Source organism: Patella vulgata, chromosome 7, assembly GCF_932274485.2.
Source record: "Patella vulgata chromosome 7, xgPatVulg1.2, whole genome shotgun sequence".
NCBI lineage: Eukaryota > Metazoa > Mollusca > Gastropoda > Patellidae > Patella > Patella vulgata.
In genome coordinates this window covers 43,804,676-43,831,946 of record NC_065885.2, presented here as the reverse complement: position 1 = coordinate 43,831,946, position 27,271 = coordinate 43,804,676, and positions in this window count along the sequence as shown.

Below are 27,271 nucleotides of genomic sequence, written 5' to 3'. Positions count from 1 at the left end.
AAATGTAAATTTATAACCCAAAGATCTCGGTTCCTTTTGATATTCGCGCATATCGGACCGTAAATTCCTGAATTATGGCCCCTGACAGACAAAATGGACGCCCTTCGTTCTCAAATAGCGTAAAAATATGGTATATCAAGGTTGTGGACCCTATGGAGATCACAATTTTAATCCGATTTTGTTGAAACTTTAAATGTAAGTTTATAACCCAAAGATCTTGGTTCCTTTCGATATTCGCGCATATCGGACCATAACTTCCTGAATTATGGCCCCTGATTGTACGAAAAATCGCGTTTTTAGCTTGTGGGCCCTATAGAGGTCATAATTTTTACCCGATTTTAAAAACCGTATTACTATATTACCATTACACCCTAAGGACGGCTGAGTTCGAATTTCATGAAAATCGGCCCAAAACTGACAGACAAAATGGCCGCCCTTTGTTCTCAAATAGCGTAAAAATATGGTATATCAAGGTTGTGGATCCTATGGAGGTCACAATTTTTATTCGTTTTTATTGAAACTTGAAATGTAAGTTTATAACGGCTGAGTTCGAATTTCGTGAAAATTGGCCCAAAACTGACAGACAAAATGGCCGCTCTTCGTTCCCAAATAGCGTAAAAATATGGTATATCAAGGTTGTGGATCCTATGGGGGTCACAATTTTTATCCGATTTTGTTGAAACTTGAAATGTAAGTTTATAACACAAAGATCTCGGTTCCTTTCGATATTTGCACATATCGAATTGTAATTTCCTGAATTTATGGCCCTTGATTGTAGGAAAAATCACTTTCTTTTTAGCTTGTTCTCTGTCCATCTCTCGAAAATGTGGGCTATCCTGCCTGGCAGCCGCTGGTTTATTTTATCAACATTCTTACAAAGGCTTAATTTTTAAAATATTGTCGTTTTTATTGAAGGCAATATCATGATCGTACAGAATTTTTATTTTAAAGCAATTTCAATTATGGTTGTCACGTGACAACTGTGCCATTTGTCTTTCATCAACGAATGAATAAAAACTTTCGCAAGTTATGTGACTAGTTACATGATAGACACTAAACTACAAATTGTGTTATGAAGAAATACCATGGTGCATATCAGCTTACACTGTAACCCAGGTATCGTTTAATCTTGTGTATCTAGCACTAATTTCTTTCACATTCGTTTAATATCAAATCTTTGTTTAAAAATTTGTAAAAATTGTTTAAAATCACCAAAAATCATCTAATTTGTACATGTGTACAGTTTAAAGCTGACTGATTAATTTTGAAAATGAGTGTCCAATTTACAAGTATTTAATTTCCTGATCACTGTTCAAAAATTAATCATTATACATCATTAATCAATTGGGGTTTTATTTTTTAACAATGATTGAGAAATTAAACACTTCGAAATTGGACACTCATTATCAAAATTGAATGGTTATCTTTAAACTGGACAGAAGTATAAATTAAACGATTTATGGTGATTTTAAACAGTTTTTACAAATTTTTTAAACAAAGATTTGATATTAAACGAATGTGAAAGAAATTAGTGCTAGATACACAAGATTAAACGATACCTGGGTTACAGTGTTATTTTGGCTGCTGCATTTTCTGATACTGGCAATAGTAGAAAAATGCTAATATTTTAGTTCATCGACTTATGAAACACGATTGTTTCATGGAATAAACCAAGACAGTAATATATTCAGGAATATTACTGATGTGAACTTCAAGCTGGTACGTGAATTAAATATGGACAATTTACAAAAAGTGTACCTGTCGTTATTTACATTAAAATATGGCATTCTCCATAAAAAAATTACCAAGGATTATTTTTGTTGAAGTCTAGTTATATTAAAGGGAATGTAAGCTTATAATTAACCCATTTCCTACTGGACCTCATTTAACCAAATTCTGACCGGTTGTTTCAAATTAGATTAAGAACCCTGCTTCTAGCGGTCAGAATTTTTATTTGATTTTAAAAGCCATTCAAATATAACACCGTTACACCATAATTACGACTGAGCTTGAATTGTCAATTGGATAGAGACTGTCTGACAAAATGGGCGTCTCCCTTTGCACAAATAGTATAACAAGAATGTAATACCAAGGTTGTGGACCCACTAGAGATCAAAATTTTTATCTGCTTTTTATTTAGACCTAAAATATTTATATCCCAAGAATCTCAGCTCCATTCCCCAAAAAAAAAAATAGTAGGCAACCGAAGAAACCAGTTTTGCTTAATTTTTTATACGCCCTGTCCGTCCACAATTGTTTGTGGACACTTTACAGATCACAATTCTTATCCGATTTTGACGAAACTTGAAATATAGGTTTATCTCAAAAAGATCTCGGCTGCTTTCGATATTGGCATGTATCGGATCGAAACTTCGTGGATTATGGCCCCTGTTTGTACGAAAAATCACGTTTTTAGCTTGTGGACCCTATAGAGGTCACAATTTTTATCCGATTTTGTTGAAACTTGAAATGTAAGTTTATAACCAAAAGATCTCGGTTCCTTTCGATATTTGCGCATATCGGACCGTAACTTCCTGAATTATGGCCCCTGATTGTACGAAAAATCGCGTTTTTGGCTTGTGGACCCTATAGAGGTCATAATTTTTATCCGATTTAAAAAAACGAATCATTATATCACCGTTACACCCTAAGGATGGCTGAGTTCGAATTTTGTGGAAATCGGCCCAAAACTGACAGACAAAATGGCCGCCCTTCGTTCTCAAATAGCATAAAAATATGGTATATCAAGGTTGTGGACCCTATGGAGGTCAGTTTTAATCCGATTTTGTTGAAACTTTAAGTTTATAACCCAAAGATCTTGGTTCCTTTCGATATTCGTGCACATCGGACCATAACTTCTTGAATTATGGCCCCTGATTGTACGAAAAATCGCGTTTTTAGCTTGTGGGCCCTATAGAGGTCATAATTTTTACCCGATTTTAAAAACCATATTATTATATTACCATTACACCCTAAGGACGGCTGAGTTCGAATTTCGTGAAAAATCGTCCCAAAATTGACAGACAAAATGGCCGCCGTTCGTTCTCAAATAGCGTAAAAATTTGGTATATCAAGGTTGTGGACCCTATAAAGTTAGGTCCGTTGTCACACCGAATCACTCGTATCGGACCACGAAATGTCAAAAACCTACGCAACGCATTGATAAAAGAATCAGTAGTCACGTTATTGACAGTCTCAACATAAATCGAGCGACAATTTAAACAGATAAACAGAACACCATATCGCTTGAGTTCTTTACGCCCCTCTTTGATCAACCAAGGGCCAAAACAATCAATCCCGCAATACGTAAAGAGCGCCGTGGATTCTAATCTGTCTTTTGCAAGATTAGACATTTTCTGGTTTTGACATCGACCATGCAATCTCCTACATTTAACACATTTATGAATGTATTCAGAAACCGCACTGGTACTATGGAAAGATAACGTTGCCAATATTATTTCAATTTTCATTTCAATTTTCACTGAACAAACTGCATATGTCAGTAATTCAAAATACGTATTTTAGTTAATTTGCAATTTCCATTGCACCACAATACCATTGTCACAGTGTTAAAATACAGAATACACTTTTCAATAATACAAATACAGCATAATAGTTATTTTGCACATTACACTTCTCCATTTTGCATAATGGACAAATGCTGCAATGCATAATAGAACTTAGCATATTAGAACATATACCTTATATGGGATCTACGACGAAGCTCATTTGCATACGGAAAAAAGTCCGGACTAGGACGGAAATTAATAATGTACGCAATCAATCTACACACTCGGCAAACCTCAGCAGATTCCAGTACCCTACATCTAGCCTCGGCTGTATGACGAAGTCCGCCATAGGAACTGCTTTCAAGTTCCCGGATAATTATTATTTATTATTATTATTAATTATTATAGCATATTTATAGTGCACTCTTTCATATAACATGTTCAGGGGCACTTTAAAAAGTGACAATGTAATCATAAATAAACAACAAGATTATGGACATGTTAACAATTGTATACAGAGTCAGTTAAAAGCCTGATTAAATAAATGTGTTTTAAGTTGTTTTTTAAAAGAATATAGAGATGTACAACATCTTAAACTAAATGGTAGATTATTCCATAAAACAGGTGCTTGATAACTTAAAGAGCGCTGACCATAAGAGACTAATTGAACAGTTTTGGGCTTTAAAAGTAGTTTATCTGATGTACGTAATGTTCGGCCAGGTGTATAAAGTTCTAATAGATCTGAGAGGTAAACAGGAGCTAAAGTATTTAAACATTTAAAAGTAAGTAATAAAATCTTAAAATCAATTCGATATTTAACAGGTAACCAGTGTAAATTATATAAAACAGGAGTTATGTGGTCACATTTCTTAGTTAAAGTAACAAGTCTAGCCGCAGTATTCTGTACTTTATGTAATTTATCTATAAGCTTTAAAGGTAAACCAACTAAAAGTGAATTAAAGTTATCTAATCGAGAAGTGACCAGAGAATTAACAAGTGACTTAATGGCCTCTACAGTTACAAATTTACGTATTTTACCTATATTTCTGATATTAAAATAGCACAATTTACAAATATTATTTACTTGAGCTCCCATAAGCATAAAACTATCAAAGATTGCCCCAATATTACGAGCAGAATAAGATGAAAATATATCACAATTACCAATTACAGCAGCTGGGTTATCATGTGCAAATTTACTTAATTGATGCCTTGAGCCTAATAACAAATATTCGGTTTTATCATCATTCAATTTTAGAAAGTTCTTTGACATCCACCTTCTTATTTCACTAATACAGTTCTCAAGTTGCAATTTTGATAAATTGAAAGAAGATGGACAATTAGGTGTAAATGAAATATATAATTGAGTATCATCGGCATACAAATGAAAGCTGAGACCATATTTTCTGACAATATCACCTAATGGTGACGTATAGAGGGTAAATAAAATCGGACCAAGAATAGAGGAACCCCAGATGACAAAACAGATTCAGATGACAATTTACAATTAACTAATATACACTGTTTTCTACCCACAAGATAGCTATCTAAAAGATTTAATGCAGAGCTACAAATACCGAATTTAAATTGAAGTCTACGTAAAAGAATGGAAAGGTCCACCGTGTCAAAAGCAGCAGATAAATCTAATAAAATTAAAAATGTACATTTTCTATTATCAATTTCCATTAAAATATCATTTGAAACCCAGGTTAAAGCTGTTTCGGTACTGTGAATTTGTTTATAAGCACTTTGAAATGGTTCATACAAACAGTTATCATCTAGATGGGCCTTTATCTGAGAAGCAATACATTTCTCCAATATTTTAGAAATAAAACTTAAGTTAGACACAGGTCTGTAATTTTTAAAAACATTAGGATCCAGTGTAGACTTTTTAATTAAAGGGGTAACATAAGCTTGTTTGAAAACGCTGGGAATAGTAGAGGATGATATACAAGAATTAATAATATTGGTAAAAACTGGAATAACTTCGTCTAGACAGTCCTTAAGAACAGGAGTCGGAACAGGATCTAATGAACAAGACTTAGAAGCAGACGATTTAATTAGCTTTAAAACAAAAGATTCACTAACCAAGTTAAAATTTTCTAAATAAACAGAATTTTCTAACTTATCAAAATCATGAGCGTTAAAGTCAATAGTTTTATTTAAATCATCAAGTTCAGTTCGTATTTTCTGTATTTTTATTTGAAAGAAATCATCTTAATAAGCTCAACTCTACGCTCAGTTGAATGTGATGTGCTAGATAATTTCTGCAGTAACCACTGTCCAGTCTTCTGTAAGCTCTCATTTACTGTTTCCAAAAAAAAGTGCTTCAAAAGAATGGTATGGAATTACGAAAATACAAATCTTGATGGTATACGCACTGAAACGCTAAATACTAACTGGTATAATCTAGTTGATCGTTTTGATATCGATGCATCATGTGTAAATTCACTAGTAAATTGATCACTATAGCAAAAAACAATATACCAAACTAACTTGTAACAATTAGGCAAAACGACAAACTTTGGATGAATAATAGCATTAGAAGAATGAAAAAGAAGAAAAACAGATTACATAAGAGAGCAATAAAACGAAGTTTGGAAACTGATTGGCAAACTTTTCGCAAAATAAGAAATGACTACATAAACTTGATAAGGAAATGTAAAAAAGAATACTTTGAGAAAATTGACGCAAAAATTAATAATAGAGAAATCTTTGGCACAAAAAAATGGTGGAATCTAATAAACGGGTATACCAAGACACATGCTGCATCCTGAAACGAGCCCCCTCCACTAATAGTTGAAAATGATACATTGTTTACGCTCACTGACAAAGCCAATGCCCTTAATAATTATTTCATATAGCAAACTGAACTACCAAGTACTAATAAATATCTTCCACCCCTCAAAATGAATACTAATTGTCTAGAAAAGATTATACCAACACCTAGAGAAATTAAAGACACAATTAATAGCCTAGATACAACTAAAGCCTCCGGTCCGGACGCAGTAAGTTCGAAAATTTTAAAATTTATTGTAAATGAAATCAGTAATCCCCTGTGTCAACTCTTTCGTTTTTCACTTGAAACACACACTGTTCCAAATTTATGGAAATTTGCAATTGTTATGGCTATCTACAAAAAAGGTCACCCAAATGAATGCATCAATTACCGACCCATTTCGCTCCTTAGTATTAAAGTAAAAGTATTTGAGAACATTATATGTAAACACATCTTTAATTTCTTCAAGGACAATTCAATACTAACAACACTGCAAAGTGGTTTCCTACCAGGTGATTCTACAATTTTCCAATTAATAGATCTAAATCACTTTTTTTGTCAAGCCATTGGTCATAACAGATATACCAGGATCGTCTTTTGTGACATAAGCAAGGCTTTTGACAGAGTCTGGCATGCCGGACTGTCACAAGCTGGATGCTGCTGGGGTCCGAGGAGGGTAATTATTATGATTCAAGAATTATTTAGATAATCGACAGCAATGCGTCGTAATACATGGAACCTCGAACACCAGGGGGATCCCCGCTGGTGTCCCACAGGGCAGTGTATTGGGACCACTATTATTTTTCATTATATATCAACGACATTGTCGATGATATACAATCAAACATTAGACTATTTGCAGATGACACCTCTCTGTACTTAAAATTAGATGATCCAGAGGCATGCGCAGTTACCCTAAACAAAATATCAATGCATGAGCGGAAACGTGGCTAGTGACATTTAACCCCCTAAAGACAGAAACCCTAACCCTCACGACTAAACGCAATATTGTGAAACCACCCCTTTTAATGAAATCAATTAGAATAAAGGAAGTAACTGAACACAAACATCTTGGACTTACTTTTCAAACCAATTGTAAATGGAACAGCCACATTGATAGTATAATAATTAGTAAAGTATCCAAATTACTAAACTGCCTACGCTCCTTGAAATATCGCTCAAACAGAAAATCGCTAAACACCTTAAATTCTTCATTCATTCTGTCGCACTTTGACTATGCCAATGTTATCTGGGACGGGTGCACTGACTACTTATCTAATAATCTCGAATCCCTGCAGCTTGATGCATTACGCACTATCTGTGGGGCGGTTAAAGGTAGGGTGCCCCGAGCTAAAAAAAAAATCTCGAAAACTATTTAGTTATGACACTACATCTATATAAACAACAACCCTCGATAATCCTTTATTATCAACTGTCAAGAAACTATACCCGCGTGCTATATTTCACAAGATATATCCATTCGACTGTACGTTAAATACACTACTTTTTTGTACTACCGGCGGAGATATGGACACAGATCAAATATTTCTACGCCGTCACCACGAAACAAGGGCCAAAGTTATTTTTAGTCTCTCTCTCTCCCTTTCCCCCCCCCCCCCTCTTGCATGGCGATTTTTGTTGACTTTTTGGTGTAGAATCGAAAAAGGGTTTGAAAATACATTTTCTGCCAGGTTTTGGTGAATATTCATGATTTTGAGGCGGAAGGATACAAGAGTTGTGAGGTTGGTTACGTTGAAATGTAGGGCCGGAAATTGCATGTTTACTTGTCTCTACTTCCAGCTTGTGTATCTCAAGTTTTTCATGGTGAACCTCATACATGCTTTTGGGCAAGAGTTTGCCACATGTTGCTCCATCTGTGGCAGAGAGCGTTCTACCCAACGAAAATTTGGGAAAAAGTTAGAGACGAGAATTAACATTAAAGTCAATGGGGAAATAATTAGTGGTCTGCGGCCTGTCTGTGTATAACAAGGCTGTGACTGAAAATATGAAGACTAAATTATCAGAAAATATGTATAAAATATTTTGAGCACAGAAAAACTAAAAAAATGTTAAATCTTAAAATTTTTTATCGATTTTGGCGAAAAATTGTGATTTTACTGTAAATTTCCCATTTTTCAGTTTTTATTTAATTTCTAACAGTAAGAAAAATATTTTAATGTCCAATTTTGGCTTATTCAGCCTCAGAAAGCAGAGACAAAGTGAACAGTATTGTAATTTCACCTAATTTTGGCTTAAAATCAGGAATATTCACAGAAAATCTCCAGATTTTTGTAGATATATTAGAACAATCTATTTATATTTTCTGTATACCCATAGGTCTATTTATATTGGTAGTTATGTGTTAAGAGCGTGTCCGCGACAAAACCATGCAGAAGGTGCTAAGGCTTCAATCACAGATTTTGACCAAATTTGGTTTATAAGTTGGGATAGTCCCAAAACACATAAATGTGCAATATTAGATAAATCTTTCAATTCCTGTATGAGAAAATTGAAAAAACATTTTTCATATGGTGAAATTGCCAAAATCTGTCTTTTCTCAAATACCAATTTGGCAAGTCCTTACACCTTTACTATAGCAGAAAGACCAAACTCACACAGTTTATCGATGACTCAGTGCTGTTACCACAATATTAACTTCAGACGATTCTTGCGAACGAGATCTGTATACGGACTGGATATCAAAGCCTATCTAAATTCCCCATTTTTCATCACCCAAAGTTTGACGCCCTATAGCTACTTCTTTCATGGGGTGGGTTTAAAAAATTTATGCTTACGTGAACAAGCAACCTCCCAACATTTGATACAAAAAATAAAAATGACCGGAATCGACTTGACAAAAACTAGGTAAAGGAAACAATAACCCATGAAATTAACCTGTAATTTCCCAATTTTGGAGATAATTAACCGTAGTAGATAAAAAAAAAACTAACAATTTATTTTCCTTTTCATTCATATGGTGCTTACTACCAGCCCTAAAATACATTAGTATCTGTTCATGGCTCATCTGGCGTCAACGGGAATTGACTACTGCAGTTGTCCACGACCTTCCATTGGAGTTTCGACGTGCTCAATCTTAACAAACATATCTATTACTCTCAAATAGACATTATTTTAAATAAAATAATCCAACGAAAATGAAAAATTCACCTAAAAGTGAGATTCGAACCACCAACCGCATGATTTCCCCCGACCCTACCTCTCACCGAGTTGCTTGTCCCAGGGCCCCAAGGTCCATGTCGTGGGCTCTGTTCAGGGGGTTTGCCTAGGGCCTCTCTTATTCTTATTACGGCCCTGAAGGTGCAGCTGACGGTGCCCGAGAGCTGTAGCTACCATACTACACTGTTCAATGTCGCCCACTTCGACGCAATTAGGCTTCGTTGCCGTTAATATTTAAGCTTCCACATTTCTGTATTGTAGAAATTAGTGGATGTGTCCCAAAATGAATAGTGGAAACATGCTCTGAAATTAAACATTTTGTAGCCATTTTCGGTAACTTGTTTGAAAATGAAATCTTAAAGAGACAATACAACAAATATGTTAAAGGGACAATACGACAATACCAAATATACAATAAATACAAATACACACTTATATAGAGTACAACATAGTACAAATAATGGCTATGGATATGATGAAAACGTATAAAAGTCAAAAATTTTATTTCTCTAATTAAATTCGCAACAAAATGTATCACAAAAGCTTTTTTTTTAGCACTTTTCAATAAGCTGTATATTTTAAGTATGTTGCATTCCGGTCATTTTTTTACACCTATGGATACTATGTGCTTAGCACTTCAAAACCATCAAAAGAAATTCTACTTGCGACCATGAAAGAAAACGTTACAGTGTATCTTTTTCTGCCTTATAAGGACAATGTGAATATGGTACCCTAAAACAAGTCCACACAAAATTAGTATGTACTGATTTTTTTTTTCAAATAAGTGCTGGGATAGAAGTTGACCACCCGCTTTATCAGACAGGGTCAAAATTAGAAGGTTGCTATTCCACCATAGAATGCAGCCTGTGCTTAAAAAAGGTGATAAATACACATGTGAAAACCGCAATTTTACCCATAAAATGAATAATTACTGTACAGTCCTTTAGAGCGACATCAGAATGTAACCACTTCAGCATGTTACCTCTTGCCCCTAGGGGGTGTCATACCATAAGTTTGATCAAAAACTTCCGACCCCCCATCTTAGCACTTTTTGCGATTTTTGCATGGTCTTCTCGCGGATACACTCTTAATATGCCTTTGTAAATTTACATTTGATGTCCCATTTAAGAAATAATGTTCGGAAGTATGTTTATTGAAGAAACGTTTCATGGAATAATTAGAGTATTAAATAAATAATGACAAAGATAAATAGGTTAAAAATTAAGGTAATCAGTGCAGGTGTATTCACTTTATCAAACAAAGCCTAACTCAAATCTTACCCAAAAACACGATCTGTTACGACATTTCACAAATTGATTGATAATAATTTACCAAACACAGATATGTAATTTAGAACTAATCTGTAATAAACATATATTCCCAATTGTTCCCCTTGGGACATACTTAGAGTATGTTAAAGGCAACTTTTCAAACACGATATCAAAGTAGATCTACAGTAGTAGGCGTATTTTGTAAAATAAATTGCTACCCGAAAATTAACCGATTGGTTCAAAGAAAACAGTTATTTAAAAATAATGATTTGTTAAAATACTCTGCGAAGTGTTGGAATGTCGGTCTGCTGGGACGTCTGGATTGACAAATAAATTAGAAACGGAGAATGAAGAAATTGTATGTTTTTATAACCGCTAAAAAGGGGCATTGAAAGTTTGGATCAATCAGGTCAATTAATTTTTGTAAATTTTCTTTTAAAACTGGAATCGAGTGATCCTTACCGGCGACAGAAAAATATAGACTTATTGGAAAGTTGCTGATTTAAAACGTGCCTATGAAACCGGAGCTGTGCCTTCAGTGCCTCTTTCATTTCCCTATCTGTTAGTTGTAAAAGCCCATTATCCATACCCTCTTCACATATGCGTTGAAGTTCCGATAGGGTTAAAAAAAAAGTTCCCCACTCGATTTCTTTTTTATCGGAGACTTGGCAATTTAGATTTCACTTGGCAGTTGGAATTCGATATAAGAGTAGGCCGTGGTGCCGCTGCCCGGGCAAAATTTCCCTCATAGCACACTGTATGGCGTATGCCCGTCTTCATTAGCCCAGGTTAGGAGCAGAACAGTAGGACGTTAAACCCCATTTCATTTCATTTCATTTTCTTGGCAATTTATCTAATACCAAAATAGAAAAAATAAAATTTTTCATCGAGCCCTTTCTATAAAAACAGTAAATATTCATTTTTTCAATGTGACTTATCGAATCAATCAAGTATTTCAGATATAACAATCAGTAGAGCAAGTCCTGTCAGTTCGCAGTTTATGTATGCCTTGAACAATATGTTACAACACATTTTAACAGGTTTTTTTTAGCTTCCCGATGTCTCATGTCGCGCTTATACCCCCCACTTTCCCACGATTTGCTGAAATCAGAGTGAACAGACTCCGATGCCTGCTCACTCCAAAATCCGAGCCCGCGATTGAAGGATTGCCTCTTCGTAGCTGGTAATCGACTCTGGTTCTGATCATACAACTCCTTCTGTGTTTCCAGAAACCGTTCGACATGATCGAAAACCATCGACGTTGCCCAAAAGCTTACCCGATGGTGTGCTTGTCATGGACATACTGCCTGTGATGGAATTACACGTTATGTTAGGAATCAGCAACCGTCTCTACAACCAGGTTGACCAGTTCGAGAGTTCCCGAGGGACTAGCATAGCAAAGGATTGGTCGGATCAATTAAGCCTTCGCAGACCGCAGATGCATGGCGGCGAGTTCAACGGTCAGCAATGCGTTAAACTGTTAGAGAACACTTCCTGCTTAGAACAACTTATGACCGAGAACAATCTGGGAGAAGAAGGGTATAGAGTGATATTCGCTCTTCAATCCTTCAATGATGTACGAAAGAAATGCTTCGGAAAAGTACTGCATGTTGACTATAAGGAATCGATTTTAGCATTCGAACAGTCGTACAAAAATATCGGAATTCCGATAAGGTCGAAATGCCATGCGGTTTTCGATCATGTCGAACAGTTTCTGGAAACACAGAAGGAGTTGTATGATCAGAACCAGAGTCGATTACCAGCTACGGAGAGGCAATCCTTCAATCGCGGGCTCGGATTTTGGAGTGAGCAGGCATCGGAGTCTGTTCACTCTGATTTCAGCAAATCGTGGGAAAGTGGGGGGTATAAGCGCGACATGAGACATCCGGAATACGCTAAAAAAACCTGTTAAAATGTGTTTTAACATATTGTTCAAGGCATACATAAACTGCGAACTGACAGGACTTGCTCTACGGATTGTTATATCTGAAATACTGGATTAATTCGATAAGTCACATTGAAAAAATGAATATTTACTGTTTTTATAGAAAGGGCTCGATGAAAAATTTTATTTTTTCTATTTTGGTGGTAGATAAATTGCCAAGTCTCCGATAAAAAAGAAATCGAGTGGGGAACTTTTTTTTAACCCTATCGGAACTTCAACGCATATGTGCCTTTACTTTTCCAAAGACCCACCCCGACAATTTCAGTGCCTATTTCATTTCCCTATCTGTTAGTTGTAAAAGCCCATTTGCATACCCTCTTTACTTTTCCAAAGACCCACCCCGACAATTTCTGTTGTTAGGCGCTCTATTTTCCTAATCCCACGTTTCGCAAAAAGAATCTCTAGCTTTTTTCTTTCGATTTCTTTCCGTCTTTGCCTAAATTTAGAAAGTTGATTTTAAGTTATCGTTTCATCATCCATTAAGACCAAATTACGTTTATCAGGTGAAAGATTTTTTTTAGCCATTCAGGTTTATTCATTTTATATAAAATGGACTTACACACGAGGGCGCGATCGAGATGACTGAACACGGTTTCTGGTAATTAGTTGTGAGGCATGGCAGAACTCGAACACGAAAGATAAAAGTCATCTCGATACTCAAGTAAACTTTTTGCAATGTACTTTCTGACCAAATTATGGCATTCTGAAGTGTATCTTTGATTTTCGACATCATACAAAATTACTTCTTCCTCACGAGGTTGGGACTTACTTATTTGTCAAAACTTTATTATTATTAGCCTTCGCGTGAATCAATTCTTTTGAGGTCTTCCTTAGTCGATTTTTTAAACGCAAAATTGTTTATGTATACCTATTGATCCTTCTTAATAAATTGTCCCCCGCCTTTCGAAGAAAGCAGCTAGGGGACTATTAAAATGGGTTCGTCCGTCTGTCTGTCTGTCTGTCTGTCACACTTTTTGGGACACAATAACTCCCCTTCTAATTGACCTAGAATGTTCAAACTTGGTGTAGGTGTTGATTAGGTCAATGCCTTGACGGAGTTCGAAGATGAGCATTTTCCGCTTAGGGTAAGCAGAGATAAGCAATTTGATTGGTTGATGCTTTGGGGCACGATAACTTTAGTTCTAATTAAGTGAGAGTGATGAAACTTGGTGTATAGTTTCATTACATCAATACCTTGACTAAGTTCGATAATGAGCATTTACTGCTCAGAGTAAGCAGACCGATAAGCAATTTGATTGGCCGAGACTTTGGAACAGAATAACTGTCCTTCTAATTGAGCTAGAATGTTCAGGCTTGGTGTAGGTGTTTATTAGATCAATGCCTTGATGGAGTGTGAAGATGAGCATTTTCTGCTTAGGGTAAGCAGAGATAAGCAATTTGGTTGGTTGATGCTTTGGTACACGATAACTTTAGTTCTAATTAAGTGAGAGTGATGAAACTTGGTGTATAGTTTCCTTACATCAATACCTTGACTAAGTTCGATGATGAGAATTTTCTGCGTAGGCTAAGGAGCAATAAGCATTTTAATTGGTCAAGACTTTGGAACATAACAACTCTTCTTCTAGTTGAGGTAGAATGTTTAAACTTGATGTAGATGTTCGTCTTGACTTAGTTCAATGATTAACATATCGAGCTAAAGCTAAGCAGAGATAAGCAATTTCCTTGGTCGATGCTTTGGGACAAGATAACTTTGATTCTATCTGATAGAGAGTGATGAAACTTAGTGTGTAGTTTGATTGCTTGATACTTTTGAAAAAAAAAATAGATGTGCGATTAATTAATATGTGTCATCTATTTCTTTGGGGATTTCGGCGGGGGGCATCAGCCTCACTGTTGGCTTGTTCCTATTAAACTTGGTCAAAGTCACAGCATCGACAGATGTCTGCGTCCCTCTATTTATTAAATGTATCGTGCTAGTATCTGCCGATGGTGTCTTGTCCACTATCTCCACTATCCCGTGGAAAAAGAGGCTGTCGAGATAATCGTCATATAATTTTAAAGATTTATTACATTTTTTATATGTTTACCCAGCTTTCTAGTCTTTGTCTTCAGTCTGACCAGCCTACTTCGAATACCGTTGTCATCAAACGTCACGCTGTCGTCATGTAAAGCAGTAATTATACAATGCTGCTCCGTATTGGTCGGAAATTTATTAATGATGCCTAGTACCAGCCTATTTTTAATTTTTGCAAAGGGAAGTTTAGTTATTGTACCAAGATCATAGTGATCGCCCAAACCAATGCTGGATAGTAATTCATCTTTGGACGTCATGCCTGCTAATTGAATCGATTGACAACAAATTAAGAGTCCGTCGGTCAATTCCTGAAGAAAATAAAAAGAATTGTTTACCCTGAACCTTAAAAGCCAATAGTCTCGAACAGTAAATCTGGTCAATCGAGGCAACCCTTCGTTTCGATTAATTCCCGGTAGCAAATTTAAAATACGAAACAATTTGTTAAATTTCTTAACTTGGCAAAACTCGTCTTGGGCAATTTAACGACTATTTCACGAACCTTGCAAAATTAAAAGAAAAATACCGGTTGTACTCTTATCTTGCCCAACACACGTTATTGGGAGATGTGAAATCGCCGAAACTAAACAGCACTCTGTAAATAAATACCAAATTGAAAAATAAAAACGACAATAATTTTTAGAATTTTTAACGTAGTTAGCGATCCAATAATAGCTAAAGACAAAAGCGTAATGAGAATATTTTTAACATGTCTTTATTTACCATTTGATGTTGTTACAATACCACGTGCATGGCCTATATAGTGAATATTTTCTCCGGGCACGTGCTCCCAGTGTGCCCGAGCCAATTTCGTCATCATTGAGAAATTTGTCTTTGCACAGTCAACACCTCTCCAGGTAAGACCAAATTCCTTAGAGCTGCTCGGGGCACCCTATTAAAGGTACTAGCCACGCTTCCCTCTACGCGGAAACTGTGTATTCCACTCAAAGAACGACGAAATCGACACAAATTAAAATTACTATACAAAATTATAAACAACCTTACCCCTCCCTATCTAAAGAATCTCATAAATCTGGAACCAACAAACACATATTCATTTCGAAACGAAGATAAAATTAAAGAAATTCGATGTCGTACTGAAATATTTTCTAAATCAATTATTCCATCCAGTATAAGAGAGTGGAATAAACTCAGCCTCCCTGCAAGAAACTCAAGAACTCTTAAAATATTCTCCGACCATCTCTCCAAATCAGATATAATAATTCCATCTTTTTACTACAACGGTCAGCGGAAACTCCAGATAATCCATAGTAAACTTGGACTCCGATGGGGGGGGGGGGGGGGTTGGATGGCTGAATGGTTAGCGTGCGCGCGCTGTATCATAAAGTCTGTCATTGAGTCGACTGGCGTAGTTTCGAATCCCCGGTTGTACGTGACAAGGAGTAGGGTCGCCTGTCCAACCTCGTGGGTTTTCTCCGGGTCCTCCGGTTTCCTCCCACTGCTAAAGAACCCTACGCGCAAGCGAATTATTGAAATAAAATTAAAAACCATGTTAGTCCCGAAATGACCTAGTTTGTGTCGAGTGGACATTAAACCCCATTTCTCTCTCTCTGGACTCCGATGTTCTGACCCACAGGGCCACAAATACCTCAGACACGTTGCTGACAGCCCCCCATGCCTCTGTGATCACATTTTTGAAGATCCTCAAAGCATGTTTAGGAGGTCTGAAACGGTAACAGAATTCTGAATATTGATTTTTCCCCCCATGTTTTAACAGTTATTACTTATAACTATTACGAAAGTTGTGAACAGACCGGAAGTGATGTAAATCATTAACGTGCACGAAAATTGAAAATCGGCCCTAATTATGTCAATTCCCGGCCCAGGGGCGTAAATGTGGATGTGTGTGGGGGGGTGGTACCCCCCCCCCCCAGGAAGAAAAATAGTCGGTCGCAAAATCAGTGCAGTCGGTCGCAAAATAAGAGGAGTCGGTATCAAAATAAGTGCTCACAGCATACGTCACGCTACTCACGCAAAGCTTTAGTATAAAATAACCTTGTCAACTTATCATGTTTGAAAAAATGTTGTGTTTCACTCTTATTCTGTTGTGAGTATGTTGGTCTATGAACTAAATTTCCTCCAGGGAGAAAAATAGTCGGCCTCAAAATAAGTGCAGTCACTGTAGTCGGTCTCAAAATTATGCATCGGGGACTCAATGAATTAATGAGGTAAACAAACAATGCCAGAATAGATCCTAAATACTATGTATTGCATACGTCACACAAAACTATAGTATAAAATAACCATGTCTGCTTGTCATGTTTGAAAAAATGTTTGTCACTCTTATTCTGTTGTGAGTATGTTCTATGAAATGTGTTTCCCTCATGGCAAAAAAAAGGCGGTTTCAAAAAAGGTACTCACCGCAGTCGGTCTCAGACTAAATGAATTAATGAGGTAAACAAACAATTACAAAACAGGCGAAATTGACAAATAGGCCACAAGATTCTGTCTCATTTCTTATCCTCTCGTTAGCGAGAATTTGGTTCCATTTGCCATGACAATGACTAAAATTTTCAGGCCCAGTCCCGAAAAATTAACAGCTCGGTTACATATCTGAAAATTTTTCGCGCCTTCGGCGCTCGATTCCGTTATAACATCATTCTTCTAATCCTGTTTTCTTATACTGCCTCAGCACTATAATATCCACGATTATAGTGAACTGCTCAGTTATTCTGGTGTGTGTGTCGTGGGGCATCAGACTATACAAATGTTATGTCAATTCTTGCAAAACAGGCGGAACTGACAGGGGCAGATCTCGAGATTCTGTCCCATTGGCTCACATTTCTGGTCCACAAGACTTTCTCCCAGCAATGACCTCAAATGCTAGGATATTGACTCAATTTTTCACAATTTTCTCCGGTTGCTCAGTGTTATATGACATAAACTTTATGTCAACTTAAATAAAACTGCTTTCCGGCGAGACAACAACGATCGGCGAACAACTACATAATTATACAATACTGTCTATGTTCTACTGGGACGCTTAATGTTATAGCCAGTATTTTGTTGACATTCATTGTGGGTGGGATTGTGGATGGCGCCCTAGATTTGGAACCATAGGCGTACGAGCTGCCCCCCCCCCCCATTTTGGGCACCAAATGCTGGGAAAATTTGGGCACACAATTGTACTTTGTAAAAGTTGTATAAAAAAATATTGTGTTCTTGAATGTGTCCAATTTAACAGCGAATTTATTATTATTATGTAACATACTAAGAACCTAACTACATTTTTTGGGCACCAACCACCACCGTCCCCCCAGTCAAAAATTTCACCGTACGCCTGTGTTTGGAACCATCCCCACCCACCCCCTATTCCAGCAGCTAGATCCGCTCTGCACATCCCCCCGCCCCTAGAAAACTCGCACCTGTGGTGCGCGGCTCCTGACTGCGTCACTCGTACTGGGGGGAATGTGCATCAGTCGGTCGCATTTTGGCTAAACACTCCCCCAAACAAAATCGTTATGTACGCCCCTGTCCCTGCCGATTTTCGAAAAAGTTATATTTTTGTACAGCCGGGAATATTGCGGAAGCGATAACTGTCGAATTGAGATTTTTTCTTGAAAATTTGAAAATTTACTAAAATTGTTATTTCTTGGAATTTTGAGTTTTCAATTACATATTTGGATTGCGGGCATCTGTCCGATTCCACCGATCTAAGATTATTATGATGTGAATTGTTCATCTATATTTTTCAATTCCCTCTTTTTATAATCCGCATGCAAAGAACATGTCAATATCTGAGTTATGCAAGTGTGTGGTTTTTTTTGGGAGGGGGGGGGGTGAGTGGTGGGGATAATCTTTGTCGTGCATCTGGCATCCGTGTAACGCCTTGGCTAGGGTGAAAGCCTTCAGTCTTGCAAGCAAATCGCAAATTGAAAATCGGCCTAAATTCTGCTAATTCCCAACCGATTTTTCTCATATTTACATTTTTGGATAGCTCGAGAGATTTCTGAGCAGATAGCAGTTCAAAAACGTCGAATTTAGAAACTTTGTCGATTTATTTATTCTTTGCACCTGTTATCTCATGTCTCGTCCTGTTATCTATTGTCTTCTGCATATATATATATATATATATATATATATATATATATATATATATAAAAACAATTATTCTCTTTTTCACTAATCACATTGTAAATTATTGCACCTTGTATACATAACATGTTATTGTCTGCGATATCACCTCGGTGGAAGCGGACGTAAAATACAACTAACACACACACACTTTCTTCTTTGACAACGTGAAACTAACGCTGATAAGTATGACTTAGGTTGTGGTTAGTTATCTGAGACATGTCACTCCTTTTGTCCCGTTCGAAAAACTGTTTTTTTTTTTAAAATACCTTTTCCAATTCGTGTTGAACTCTGAAACTGTAAGAATTCTGAATATTGATTTTTCCCATGTTTTTAACAGTTATTACTTATAACTATCGCGAAAGTTGTGAACAGACCGAAAGTGATGTAAATCTTTAACGTGCACGAAAATTGAAAATCGGCCCTAATTATTTCAATTCCGAACCGATTTTCGAAAAAGTTATATTTTTGTACAGCCGGGGATATTGCCGATGCGATAATTGTCGAATTGAAATACCATGTCGTTCGCAATTTTTTCTTTAAAATTTGAAAATGTACTAAAATTGTTATTTCTTGGAATTTTTGAGTTTTCAATTGCATATTTAGATTCCCAGCGTCTGTCCGATTCTACCGATCTAAGTTCATTATGTTGTGAATTGTTCAACTATATTTTTCACTTTCCTTCTATCGTAATGCGAAGAACGTATGAATATCTCAGTTATGCAATTGTGTGTGGTGATAGTCTTTGTCTTGCATCTGGCAACCGTGTAACGTATGGCTGCGTTGAAAGCCTTCAGTCTTGCAAGCAAGTCCAGTTAAGCTTTCATATGTATTACATATGAAAGCTTATTGTTTCTGTTTAGATTAATATTATTATTTTTTTTTTTTTTTTTTATTTTTTTTTTTTTTTGTGTGTATTTTCTGCAAATCGGATTTCTCAGAATCTAACCATAGGATCTTTCTGAAACTTTGACTTACCCCCCCCCCCCCCCAAAAAAAAAAATGGGGTGCGAACGTTGATTAAATATATTTTCAAATCGTTTTTCGAATCCTAAATCACCGATTTTTACGAATGAATGCATTTCACCTACATTGCTGTAACTTTGTAACTATTTGACCTATTTTACTAATTCTTTTTTCTTTGGGTACCTTGAAACATTTACTTCAAATCTGCAATTTCAGATTTTCGAATTTCACAAATTCGTCGCTGTGATTTTGAACCGGAAGTTGAGATCAACTTGACAACTTCTTTAATAGTTGCACGATTTTCATGAAATATAGTATGTTTGTAGATCTTGTCGATGCGACTTGAAACATGTCATTAGAAATTTTCTAAATTATCTCCCCATCATGAAATTAAGGATCAAAGTTTTCAAAAAAAAAATCGACGAAATATAGGTCAGATTGCCTTAAAAAAAAATGTCTGTACTAGCAACGACACTACTGATTCGTACACAAAAAATGGAGTTTGTAGCCCAATCCGGAAGTGCCACCATCTTAAAATGTGAAATATCGCTAAGGCTTTTTTGATATTTTACTTACAGACAAGGGAATTATATTTTCCGAATCCTTGAAGGAAAGCCCATAACCAGGGGCGGATCCAGAGGGGGTTGGGGGGTCCCCCCCCCCCCCGCTCAGCTACATATACATTTTTTTGTAAAACAACCTTTTGTAAAACAATTTTTTTTGTGGGAAAAGTGTCATAATTGTGCTTTATCCTTTATCGTCAGATGGCGCGACAGGATGGGCACTCAAAGCGCGAGATAATTATATATGTGATATCAAAATTAATGCTTTGCATCAATAATTAAATTGAATCACAATGTCATCGTATTAATTCATAATAAAAATTGACGTCAAACAGGATGTTGGATTTCTCTGTTTAAAAAGCTCAATGTGTACGTATATACGCCAAAATGACAATAGAGACCATTTATTTCTCAAAAAATTTCAAGCCGATGGGGGGGGGGGGATCCGCCCCTGATAACATGTAGGAATTAGAATTTTGATTTCTGGCAAATAATGGACGGCATTTTGAATTGAAAATGAAAATTAGTGAAAAATCCACATTAATGGGCTTGAAAACATACACAATCGGTCGTAGCTTAGAGAATCTGTCTCCTATTACCGAAATTAATACATTTCATAATAGCCCGGCTCATGGTCGAATGTTTGGTATTTGAATATTTCAAAAATTCGAATTTCGCCTCTGATGTTTTCCGTGCCGACAAGGATGTTTTCGAGTGTACGCATGTGCGTCACATCCCTACTTTCTTGCGCATCAACTTGACACTCACTGGGTACCTGGCCTATGGTCCCAAGCACAATTCCCAAAAATAAATTTTAGGCCTGGACCCATGGGGGGCAAGCGGTGGCCATTTTCCCGGGGGTACATAAAGTTAAACAAAAAACAGAGATGGAACTAGGTGTTTGATTTTCATTTGCTTAAATGTAAAACCAAATTTGTGCGCAACTAGGCCATAATTCTGCTAATTCCCAACTGAATTTAGAAACTTTATCGCTTCGATTTTTTTGGTGAAAATTGGAAAATTTTCAAAATTTTCTAAAATTTTTTATTTCTTGGAATTTTTGAATTCTGATTACAGTTTTTGATAGCTGGCGTCGATCCGATTCCAACGACATAAATATTTTTCTGCAAAGTTAACTTTGATTTTTCACTTTTTTTCGCATTTTAGTCAAAACGTAGAGATCGTACCCATTTTAAACGGCTCCAACGATTTTTCTGAAACTTCAGGAATATGAGACGAAGGACCAAACTAGTGCTTAAAATAAAAATGAAAATTGTCTAATCACCGGAAGTAGCCAAGAAAAGTACCCAAACTTTGACAAAATTCTGAAAAATGGGTGCCTGTGCGGAAAATGCGATGTATCAATTGTGTTGTCGATTAGTTAAAGTTTTATATCGTTTAATAGCCAATGGAATCGTCTATCAGATGGTCCTAAAGCGACAAGTTTCTATCAAAAAGTGAAAAAGTTATGACTTTGAAAAGTAGGTATTTTTACGAATTCGAGCAACTTTAGACGCCATTTTCTCGGAAACGCCTCCAACGATTTTTTTTCAAACTTTTTCAATCGAGAATCTAATGGGTGTGTATTGTGTGAAAATTTTTCTAATTTTCTAAGATCGAAAATCGAAAACGTCGTATTTTTACGACTTGGAGCATTTTTAGAGGTCATTTTCTCGAAAAGTTAAGATATGTTTTTTAGAACTTCTGCTACAGAGAGGTGTATCGGTAGTGTTGTGTAGGAATCCATTGTACAATAGTCCCAAATATCAGGAGTAGGAGAACTAAGGGATCGAAAATTGAAAACGGCAGCTTTCATTGTTAAGCGAAACATGTAGTAAGGGTGGATACAATCTGTACGTTTTGTCAACGTATAGAGCCTATTCAAGAGTGCTAAAATTATTTCAACTATGAATGTTTACTTCTATCCAAAAATATGGGTTTAGTGACCCTGTAGCAGAAATAGTTGATTGCAGTGTGTAATAATTACTCTTTGAATTAATATTGTTGCTTCTTTGTCAAAATTATCTTATAGCCGTAATCATCTAGACAGAAATCGACGGCTCCAGCTGTTTATAAGCAAGTCCAATTTGTTAAGTGCTTGCAGTAGTATCTGTACGATACTACTGCAAGCACTTAACACAGATACTACTGCAAGCACTTAACAAATTGGACTTGTAGTATCGAATATTGCATCTCTGATAAAAGGCATGACGTTGTTTGAGCAAATTAATATTAAATTTTTAAATGTTAGTGACGTCAAATCTTTAACGTGCACGAGACCAGAAAATTGGCGATATTTCATTGAATAAATTTTTGAACCAGTTACATATTTGAGTAGCTGACATGAACGCGATTTCGAAGTCCTGTGTACACATTGGTGTGACCGTAAAAGATCCCTTGGCAGTTGGAATTCTATATAAGAGTAGACTAGCGCCGCTGTACGAGCATGTTTAGGTCTTTTTCTCAAAAAGGCAATCTAATATTTTTTGGGGAACTCCTTCTATAGAGAGCCTAATTGATATATCTGTGTATGAAACCACCGTACAACGGTCAAAAGTATCAAGAGTGGCCAAACAAATGGCACTGTATATCGACAAAAGTCCGAAATGTTCATATTCGGAACGTTCTGCATACGTATAAAGCATATATACTCAGCCAAATTAAAAAACTTGACACTGATGAATTTCAACAAATTTTTTTTTCTGGTAAGTCAAATAAATTTTAAAGTGTTTCTAACGATAGTAAGTAGTAAGAAGCCTTTAATTTCATAAAAATGTAAAGTCGCGTGGATCACATGACTTTTGAGCATATAAAGATGAAAAACCTGAAAAACACGTGCAAACACAAACTCGTGAGGTCAATCGATGCAAGTTTGCTTAAACTGAACACGCACACGTAACTTGAACTGGAAATACAAATTAAAATTGTTATTTTCATCTTTGTTAGAAAATGCCGCGCCTTTCAAATGTAGAACGTCTACGTGCTATAGGTAGGCTCTATGCTGGTCAGTCTGTGGTCACTGTTGCAAGAGCATTTAATTGTTCACGCCAGACAATAATTAATCTTAGAATGAGAGTGCTTCAAACTGGAACTATTGACGTCGCTCCAGGAAGATCAAGCAATACGATTACGTCATCTTAGAAACAGATTTGTCACTGCAACCTCCACAAGTAGAGAGATGTTTGGTGGAAGGGTAACTGCACAAACTGTTCGAAATCGCTTCCAGGCTGCTGGTCTTCGAGCTCGGAGGCCCTATAATGGACCAATATTGACACCTCTTCATCGCCGTAACCGACTTGTGTGGGCCACAAGACACATAAGATTTACTCAAAGACGGTGGAATTCGGTTGTCTTTAGTGACGAATCTCGATTCACTTTGAGATTTGCCGATGGCAGGGTCCGAGTGTACCGCAGACGAGGTGAACGTTACGCTCAAGTATGCGTCAGAGAAGTTGACCGATTTGGTGGCGGCAGCGTCATGGTTTGGGGTCCTTTTTGTGCACATGGACGTTCTTCTCTTGTTGTTGTCCAAGGGAACTTAAATGCTATCCAGTACAGGGATCAGATTTTGCAACCTGTTCTTCTTCCGTTTATGCAGAGACATGGGCCTGGACTAACGTTTCAACAAGACAATGCTCGACCCCATACAGCAATTGCTGCCGGTGTCCAAGTCCTGGATTGGCCGTCGCTTAGCCCCGACCTTAATCCTATTGAACACATCTGGGACGAACTGGGTCGACGTGTTCGTCAGCAAGTGAATCCACCACTGACGTTGCATGACCTTCAACATGCTCTTGCTGAGCAGTGGCGACGTCTTCCTCGGGTAGTGTTTACTAATGTTCTGAGATCCATGAGAAGACGTTGTGTGGCAGTACGAGACGCTAGAGGAGGCCACAACCGTTACTAAACACTTTACTCCGATTGTTCTCCAAGTCTGTGAATTTCATTTTGGGGGGTACTGTGACATCACGAACGTTATCAATGTCAAGGACTTTCGGCGAGACGTATTCTTGCTTTTTGTTGATGTCAAGGTCGTCTGTGCACAACATAACACTAAAATAGTTGCCTTAAACCAAATATTAAAAATCTAGTCCCAAAAATCCCGAGTGTCAAGTTTTTAATTTGGCTGAGTATATATATATAGAGGGAGAGCTATTTTTCGAAATTGCAATATCTGAACTAAGGGTGTTTTACTGTTAACCAATATCTGGCACTGGTGCTTCTAGAGTGAAAATAATTCATATCAGTAAAAAACAGTTACTCCTAAAATTAGTATCCAAGGTTTTTTTGTGTACATGACGTCATCACTTTATACCATTTAAAATAAAGCTCCCTGCTGCAGCTATTTATAAGGAAGTCGCCCCTCTATCCGAATAAGGAAAAGTTAATGTTGATAATTATGATAATTATGACCGAAATTCAGATGGAATAGAAATATATATTACAAATGAATAACGTTTTATATTGTGAATTCTAATATAAGAATTTTTTGGATACACTACGTATTACCTAAAAATAGGGTAATTAGTTTTATTAAGTGCTTGTCCACGAGAAAACCATGCAAAATCGGGAAGGTGAGGGGTCGGCCGATTCCATTCATATTCATAGGGTTTGGTCATGCCCATGAGACTACTCGACAGCCAAAACCGCCGATCTCAGAAATTGACCCTAGCCGAGATACGGCAGGCAGGTGTTTTGGGGGCTTTTTTCTCATTTTTTCGTCAATTTTAGGCAATGTTAGCTGCTGTTTTTCAGGTTGCAAATGAGTACTTATGAAACAAATGATGATTCGATATATTAGGCTAGGTAGTAATGTTTCAAAAAATGAAGAAAGAAAAATCTATCTTTCCACTGAGGGGTGCCATTTGGTTATTCCTGAAGTGTATAAATCAAACCTTATAAAGTACCCTAACTTTATGCCGCGATATCTCCACTGCCGCGGGGTCCCATGAATTCTTTTTGTGGTTGTTAGTAACTGGGTATCAGGTCTCTCGATTAAAAAAATAAAATTTCATATATGTCTATAACTACACTCTCAAAAATAGTGGGTAATTTTGACAAAAATCGGATAAATTCGACAATTTTACGAAGCTTATCCCCAATATTATCAAACTGATATTCAAACAAATGTAGTATAATACGGACGCCTTCACAGCTGCTATGTTTTCGCAACATAATGTTCGTATGACAACTCTTACTGCAACTGGAAGTGAAAATTTGCTAAAATTCGCATTATTTCACTCTTAAATCTCTTGATATGTACAGATCTCATTATAAGTTGCAGTTGAAAGAACTGTCATAGCTCACAGTAGTCATTGAATAGTAAAATGTAGGCCTAAATCCTCAAGATTGGAAAATAAATTCTACACTCTAAAAAGTTCCAGGTCAGCAGGACTAAAAAGGCAAGATTTTTTCTTTTCTTTCAATTTTCAGGACCGATGTTATCTTAACCTCTACCTGCGACCAACGAGTTAATCATCAATATTTAGACTATACCCTACCTACAAGTAGTAGTCCTACACTCTTAAAGTACGGTGATCATCATCTTCGCAAAAAGCCCCCAAAATAAACAATGTAGCAATGTGGCTTAATGTAGCAATATATAATATTAGGTGTACGTATATATACTATTCAAAAAAAGTAGGGGATATTTTATTTTGGGGGCATAATACTAAAATATGCAAATGACTACGAAAAAAGTCACTATAGAACCTAACAGAAGAAACATTTCCAGTTACATGTGACGCCCAAACGCACCAATAGCTACCGCATGGAATGCAGGTGATGCTTGGGATCATCATGGGGGTCCAACCCAAGATTTGCACGACTCTGACTTTGAATGTTACAGTCATTGTGGCATTGAATTCCAGGGTGGAAACATCAGTTTAATTGTTTTAGTGACCAGAAAACAAATTTTGATATGCGTCGGCTTACCCAAAATGAAAGGTTACGTGCCCTTGGCATGCTACAGATCGGCACAACACAGGCGGTTGTGGAGCGGAAGATGAATGTTTCTCAGTCTGTCATAAGCAGGCTATGGTCCAGATACCGTGATACACAATATGTACAGGACAGACCACGCTCAGGTCGACCAAGGGCGACAACTCAAGCCCAGGATCGATTTATCCGTACCTTGGCCTTGAGAAATCGTGTCATCACAGCAAATCAGATCAGCGCTCGTCTTCAAAGACACACTGGTGTGAGAGTGGGTGGCCAGACGATTCGGAATCGACTGCATAGGGGTCACCTTCGCGCCCGACGTCCTCGCGTGATCCCTTGTTTGAGAGATCATCACATTCAGGCAAGACGTCGTTAGTGTAGGGATCGTCAACACTGGGATAATCGACGCTGGAGCAATGTGATGTTTTCAGATGAGTCAAGGTTCACTGTTGATTTTTTGGACAGACGTAGGAGGGTGTGGCGTCGTCGAAACGAGCGCTTCCAAGACGTTAACGTCATCAGACATGATCGATTTGGGGGTGGTTCTGTTATGGTGTGGGGAGGCATCACTGTTGCTGGAAGAACGGCTTTACATGTTGTTGCAGGGCGTGTTACAGGCCAGTACTACCAGGACAACATCTTGGCAGTCCATGTTGTGCACGACGTCATGGCCGCCGTTTCATCTTCCAGGATGACAACGCAAGATGTCACAGGGCCAGGATCGTTACAGGTTACCTCCAACAACAGAACATCACCACATTACCTTGGCCAGCACTGAGTCCCGACCTCTCCCCCATCGAGCATGTCTGGGACATGCTTGGACAGAGGTTACGTCAACGTCAACAACGTCCTGCCAATGTCCAAGAACTTGCTGCTGCGTTGCAACAGGAATGGGACAATCTGGACCAAAATGACCTTAGACGTCTCATTAGGAGTATGCCACGTCGGATCAAAGCTTGTTTGGCAAACAGAGGAGGATTTACCCGTTACTGAC